This window comes from Colossoma macropomum, unplaced genomic scaffold, assembly GCF_904425465.1.
Source record: "Colossoma macropomum unplaced genomic scaffold, Colossoma_macropomum, whole genome shotgun sequence".
Taxonomy (NCBI): Eukaryota; Metazoa; Chordata; class Actinopteri; order Characiformes; family Serrasalmidae; genus Colossoma; species Colossoma macropomum.
In genome coordinates this window covers 95,001-101,913 of record NW_023495382.1, presented here as the reverse complement: position 1 = coordinate 101,913, position 6,913 = coordinate 95,001, and positions in this window count along the sequence as shown.

Below are 6,913 nucleotides of genomic sequence, written 5' to 3'. Positions count from 1 at the left end.
AACGTTACATAATCTCTGAGTGTTGCTGGTTACGAATACATTCAAACAGGGTCATTACCCAATGGATGAAGACATAAATGAAACAAAGAAAACAAAAGGAAAGAAAAAAAAAACATATTCAAGGTACATATTTATCAGTGTTCTAAACCCACTAAACTCAAATAACTATATTGGTAAATTATCAAAGTGATACATATTTTAGGTAATCAACTATGTAACAAACAAGTAATATTGCTTTCAAGTCATATGAGCATTGAATATTATGCCGACATTGTAAACAAGTTTTGTTTCGTCCTTTTTCTTTTATTAGCAATTGACTTTACAGCTAAAGTCCAGAAAGGGCTAACTCTGTTATAAATTCTCATAACAATTTCGTATTTGGTATCTCCAGTCTTCTTGAAACAAACCATGATTAGTGATTGCAGTTGGAGTTTTACAAACTTTAGAAATTAGATTTTCCATTGCTTAGAGAGTTTTTTGGTCAAGTCATTCTGTGGTCTCCAGAAAGAGCTATTTATTATCCCTTTGTTTAACCTTAGGGGCAAAAGGTTGACAAGCCCTCACTTTCAGAGCCTGATACCAGGATGGTTGTTCTTTAGAGCTATAAAACTTGTGGACATTCTAATACCTGTTTATGGCTTTTAGCTCAAACTTTGAGGAGCCAAAGCAAGGGGATGTGGGGAGTTCTTTTAAACAAGAGGGACTTTGGCTCAACCAGATCCTCCAGAAAAGACAATCAGACATGACGAGGCCAGATAAGTGAGCATGGGCAGAAAGACAGACTTTCTTACACTAATCTGATGCACCAGATTGAGATGGGCCTGTGGAACGGGCATAATCACAGTGAAATGATTGGGGCTGTCATTAAAGCTGTTCATCCAGCTATGAGGCTAAGAAATCTGTTGGAAGCAAAGGGTGATCTGTCCTTGATAGCCTCAGAACCATACTAAGAGGACATTATAAAGAGGAGGTTGCGGCTGACCTCTATCAGAAGCTCATTCACATTGCACTAAGAGACCAAAGAGTCAGCACAAAGTTTTCTGTTCTGTGCAATAGAATTGAAGATTGTTTGCATCTAGAGAAGAGGGGACAAGTGAAATGTTCAGACCTGATCTTTTTCAGGGCAGATCTGTCAGTATAGGGTTACAGGAGTACTGAAATAAAATTTCTTGTTCTGCCTGAAAGAATTTATTTTTGTGTTATGTGTTTAGTGCTGTGTTATACATATGCATATTATTATATGCAGCATTGTGTGTGCATGTGCTAAAATTGTATTTAGCCTGCCTATTTCTGATTTTTCCTTACATGGTCATGTCTGTCACACTTGTCATTTGTCATGTATAAGCTGGGTCTAATCTTGGCATCAGTCCAGCTATAAAACGGTGTCAGTCCATTGTTATACAAGCTGGCTAGGTGTCTGGTACCTGCTTGCAAGAAATAAACTCCAATTCTCCAGACATATGGCTAGCTCCCTGGTATGGGATGTGGTTTGGATTCTGCATTCTGGATGACCCTGGGTGTACAGACAAAAACTGATAGAAAAACAATCAGGAAGGCAGCCAATTGGGAACAGAAGAGATTTCAAAACCTATGTAGCGAAGGTGGTGAGAGGGTCACAAGAGTTAATGAAATCCAAGCTGAGGTGGCCACAAAGCAGAACACCTCAGTCCAGGAGTGGTGCAGCACACCTGGTCATATTCCCAGTCTCCAAGGCAGCAGCTTCCATCATGCAGCAAAGACAAAAACATCAGTAAGACAAAAGAGGTACGTCCGGATGAGGACATCAAAGCCATGGTCCAAGAGCTAAGAATGTAAATGGGAGAAATAAGAGAGATGTTCAAGTCCTTACATCTCTCTTATTTCTCCCATTTACATTCTTCAACAGTAGTGTTCAGCAAATATACTGTGCAGGGTCACCTACAGCCTGTTAAAGCCATCCACTCTGCAGCAGGTAAGCCCTTGATACTTGAAGGGAGCTCCTTCCATACATAATAGCTGGACCAATGTTTATAACAGCCCCCAGAGCCCACCAAATTTACCGGACCTGCAAACAGACACATTGCAACCCCTTGATCATTTCACACCAGACCAACAAAAAATTGTAAAACAACTGCAAGAACGTGAATGCCATGCCTTTACCAGGAATGGATTCATACCATCACTCAAAATGCTCAAGGCTTACCTGCAAGATCTTTTGAAAAAGGGGTGGATCACACAATCCAGGTCTATCTATTCTTCCCCAAATGTCTGTGCGAAGAAAAAGGATGACACTCTGTTTCTCTTCTGTGATTACAGACTGTTCTACCAAAGAACTGTGCCTGATCATCATGCAATACCACATATACAGGTCAGGCTGGACTATTTAAGTGTAAGCTCATGGTTTTCAGTGTTAGACCAGAGGCCAAGGCTGTTTGGATGAGGAAAACAGACCCCTCACTGCATTTGTAACACCATGGGGGCTATGTGAATGGGTGAGAATCCCATTTGGTTTGTCCTCAGAGGACTGTTTAAGGGGCCTCAAAGATGATATGTATTTCCCATACTTGGATGAAAATCTAGTGCACAGCAAATCATTCAGTGAGCATGTGATCCATTTGTGCCTAGTGCTTCAAAGATATCAGCAACATGGGGTAAACCTGTCACCCAAGAAATGTGAATTCTTCAAAAGGAAGGTTTGATTCCTGGGCAGGACAGTTTTATGGGGACCCTGCAGAAATAGAACATGCACCAGCAAATGTAAGGTAGTTACAGAGTTCTTGGTTTTCTCTCCTATTACAGAACTTACATCAAGCATTCCTCAAAATCTGCACAGCCTCTCTATGAGCTGTTGTCCACCAAGGAGAGTGTTAGCAAGCAAATTTGAACTTATGGCAAAAAGGCAAAAACAGGACGGTTAATGCCTATCAAGTGGGGAGAAGTACACCAGCAGGCCATAGAACAGCTCATTAATGCAGTAAGTGCCCCCCTTGTCATAGATTATCCAGAGTTTGACCAGACTTTTATACTACATTGTGACACATCATGAGCAGGTTTGGGAGCAATGTTAAATCAGCACCAGCAGGGTAAACTTAGAGCTACTGCCTTCGGATCCCACACACTGACACCCTCTGAAAGTAGATATCACCTACATTCAGGCAAATTGGAAACCCTGGCATTAAAGTGGGCTGTGTACAACCATTTCAGAGACTATTTGTTCCATGCACCATCACTCACAGTATACACAGATAACAACCCGCTGACATACATATTAACCACAAAACTCAACGCCACAGGGCAAAGGTGGGTCTCTGAGCTGGTGGACTTGAACATCAGGATTAAGTATAGGCCAAGCAGAGCAAATACAAATGTGGATGTCCTTTTTTTGTATGCCTCTGAACCTGGAAAGAGACATTTATAAATTTACTGAGGAGCTGGGGCAGGAAATGGTCAAAGCTACGATGCAAGGGACAGAGACACAGAAAGAATAAAATGCAGCTCATACCACTGTCTTTTCATACAATGTCATTGAAGCCACTGTTGACTGGACTCCACCCACATTACAGCCGAATCCTACTGTTGAACTTATCAGGGCTTAACAGGAGGATCCAGTCATTGCCAGAGTGTAGAAATTCAAAGAGAGTGACCATCTTCCAGTGAAAGCTCTAAGTAGAGGGGAACCTATTGAGCTTAAATTTCTGTTTCTGTGAGTAATCAATGCTGTATTTCAATGAACAAGATCTCCTGTACCAGAAGACAGCCAATTGCACACAGCTCCTGCCAGAAAAACACCACCCTTATTTATAAAGACCTGCATAAGAAGATGGCACATTTGGGAGTGGAACAAACCACACACCTTATTAGAGACCGATTCTACTGGCCAAAAATGCAGTCTCATGTGGAGTACGCAAAAAGAGTATGTGAGTGCCTCAAAGGACGCCATCAAAACCACATCACTCAAGCTCTGTTGTCAGCAATCATCACCACTTACCCCTTCAAGCTGGTGTCTGTGGATTTTCTTCATCTAGAAGTTTGCAATGGGAGCCATAAGTATATCTTGGTGATAATGGATCATTGTGTCAAATTTGCTCAATGCCACCACCACCAGATAGCAGATAACATCTTCAATGACTTTGTGCTGAAAGATAGTTTTCCTACATGAATCCATCATGAACAGAGGCGAGAGATAGAGATTGGGTTTTGGGTCATCTGAAAGAACTGAGTGGCATAAACAGCTCCCATACTACCCCATTCCACCCTCAGGGGGATGGACAAGTATTGGGCTAGGTTAATCACACTCTACTAGGGATGTTGAGAACCTTCTTTGTGAGCCAAAAACAAAACTGGAAAGCATCATCCTAGGGTCATGCATGTCTACAACTGCACCCTTCACAAGAGTACAGGCAATGTTTGATCTGAAAGCAAAGGTGAGCAAGGCTCTTATGCTAACCATGTGAAAAACTGGCAGCCTGGCATGAAAGAGGCCTATGAGATTGCTTGGACAAGAGCAGCTAATGAAGCCGCTAAAGGGAAGCATATCCATGACAAGAGGCCTTACGGTGCTGATCTACAGCCTGGTGACAGAGTTTTAGTCAGAATCCTGGGTAAGTGAGGAGGGCCAGGAAAACTGAGTTCCTACTGGGAGGATGAATTGTGTGTGGTGGTCAGCCGGAAGGAGGCAGATATCCCAGTGTATAAGGTTAAGCCAGAAAGGGGAAAAGGGACAGCTAGAATTCTGCACTGCAACGTGTTTCTACCATGTGATTCATTGCCTCTTGAAATAGGCCAGCAGCCTTGAATGAGAGGAAAGCAGACTAGAAAGTCCAAGTACAGTCAGGGTGAGCAATCAAGCATGCATTACAACACAGATACAGATAGTGAGGAAGAATTGCAGAAACAACTAGTGGTCAGAATGCAGCCTCAACCCAGGGAGGAGCAGTAATTGAAAAGCAATGAATTAAGCAACCTTTATCAAATCCTGCAGCACATCCCCTCTCTCAAACCAATGCTCCTCCCAATGCAGTCAAGCCTCCCCTAGGGGTTCAGTATCTCAGTAGGGGCATGCTTAGCTGAGTGCCAAGAAGCAGCAAACCTACCATCTAAGGAGGATGATGGAATACAGTGGTGAGCCAGGGAATAGACCTACTATTAGCATGCTATATTTGAATATTCTACAATTAGCTTCACTTGCCTCAGCTTTCACCTCATCAGGGTGCCTCATTTGTAGTGAGGTTAGCTTTCACCAGCTTTGAACTTGAGGTCAGTAATGAGCTGATTATAGCTATGAAACCTGTGTATAACTTCTTGTCAGGGTACTAGGAGGGTTTGGGTTAGATAACCTTACTATTAAATGCTTCAGAGTCCAGTAGCAGCTTGCTTTACACCACTCCATCTGATGCTTGGCATTGTGCCTTGGTGATGTAAGGCTTGCATGCAGCTGTTCAGCCATGGAAACCCATGCCATGAAGCTCCCGGCGCACAGTTTATGTGCTGATGTTAAAGCCAGAGGAGGTTGTGAACTCTGCAGTTCCTGAGTCAGCAGAGCATTGGAGGCTTTTATGCACTATGCGCCTCAGTACTTGACAACCCCACTCTGTAAGTTAATGTGGTCTGACGCTTCATGGCTGAGTTGCTGTGGTTCCTAAATGCTTCCACTTTTCAATAATATGACTCACAGTTGATCGTGGAATTTCTAGGACAGAAGGAATTTTGTGAACTGACTTGCTGCAATGGTGGCATCCTATTACACTACCACAGTCAAATTCAGTGAGCTCTTTAGAATGACCCATTCTTTCACATATGTTTGTAAAGGCAGACTGCATGGCTAGGTGCTTGATTTTATACACCTGTGGCCATGGGACTAAATGAAACACCTGAAATCAGTGATTAAGAGGTGTGTCCTAATACATTTGTCCATATAGTGTATTTTATTTAGAAAAAAAAAAATATTGACTGCGCATGCATGTGAAGCTACCTATTTGTATCATTTGTCTGGGGAAAAACAATGAAGCAGACTTTGGCCTATTGCTCCACTTATTATAACTACTTCATCATTTAAAACATTAAGTAAACAATTACTAAGTACAAAGCTATAATTATGATGAATTGTTTTTATACAAATAACTAAATGCTTATTATTTCAAGTTATATCATTTAGGAGTTCTGAATATCAAATAGCTAAAAATTATTAACAGACTAAAATTAATGGTTAAGTTTTCACCATCCAAAATAATTAGTATAATTAATTATTAGTAAGTGACAAAGATTGATAGATAGATTTTATTTGTCCTCAAGGGGGAAATTCTTTTCCATGGTAGGTGTATACATAAAACAAACATACAAAATAGTACACAGACATACAGACATGATTACAGGGGTCACAAAAATAAACAACACTCAGATAACACTCAATTCACGCTAATTCATGGGAGCGTTACCCGTTTAATCCCAGAATGGCTCTAGGGACAAAATTCCTACAAAAACAAACCTTCCTACACAAGGATAATTTGTACCTGCAACCTGGAAGGTCGATAAATATCACTTTTAAATAACTATAACATCATTTAATACATTTTCATTTTCATTATTTTGCTTGATTAAAACGAGATCAAGTTGATAGGCAGGACCAGAGTGGTACTCATTTTCAGACTGGGAGCTACATGAAGTAGACCAGCTCACTCCCAAACCCTAACTGTATTTCTCTAACTGTATTTTCTAACCTTTTACTAGCTAACTTAGCAGAGAAAGGCTAGTTAACCACTGTGTTAGGTTTAGTTTAACTAAAAACTTTTTTAAAAATCTGGGCATTTTTTTCTTCATTTTCTGCTCCTGATTATTTGTTATAATGAAAAAACCAAGCTGACCAGTGCTAAAATGAAAACTTGAGAAATATTTGTTAATATGCTACAAACCAATGCTATCTAAATACACTCCTGTT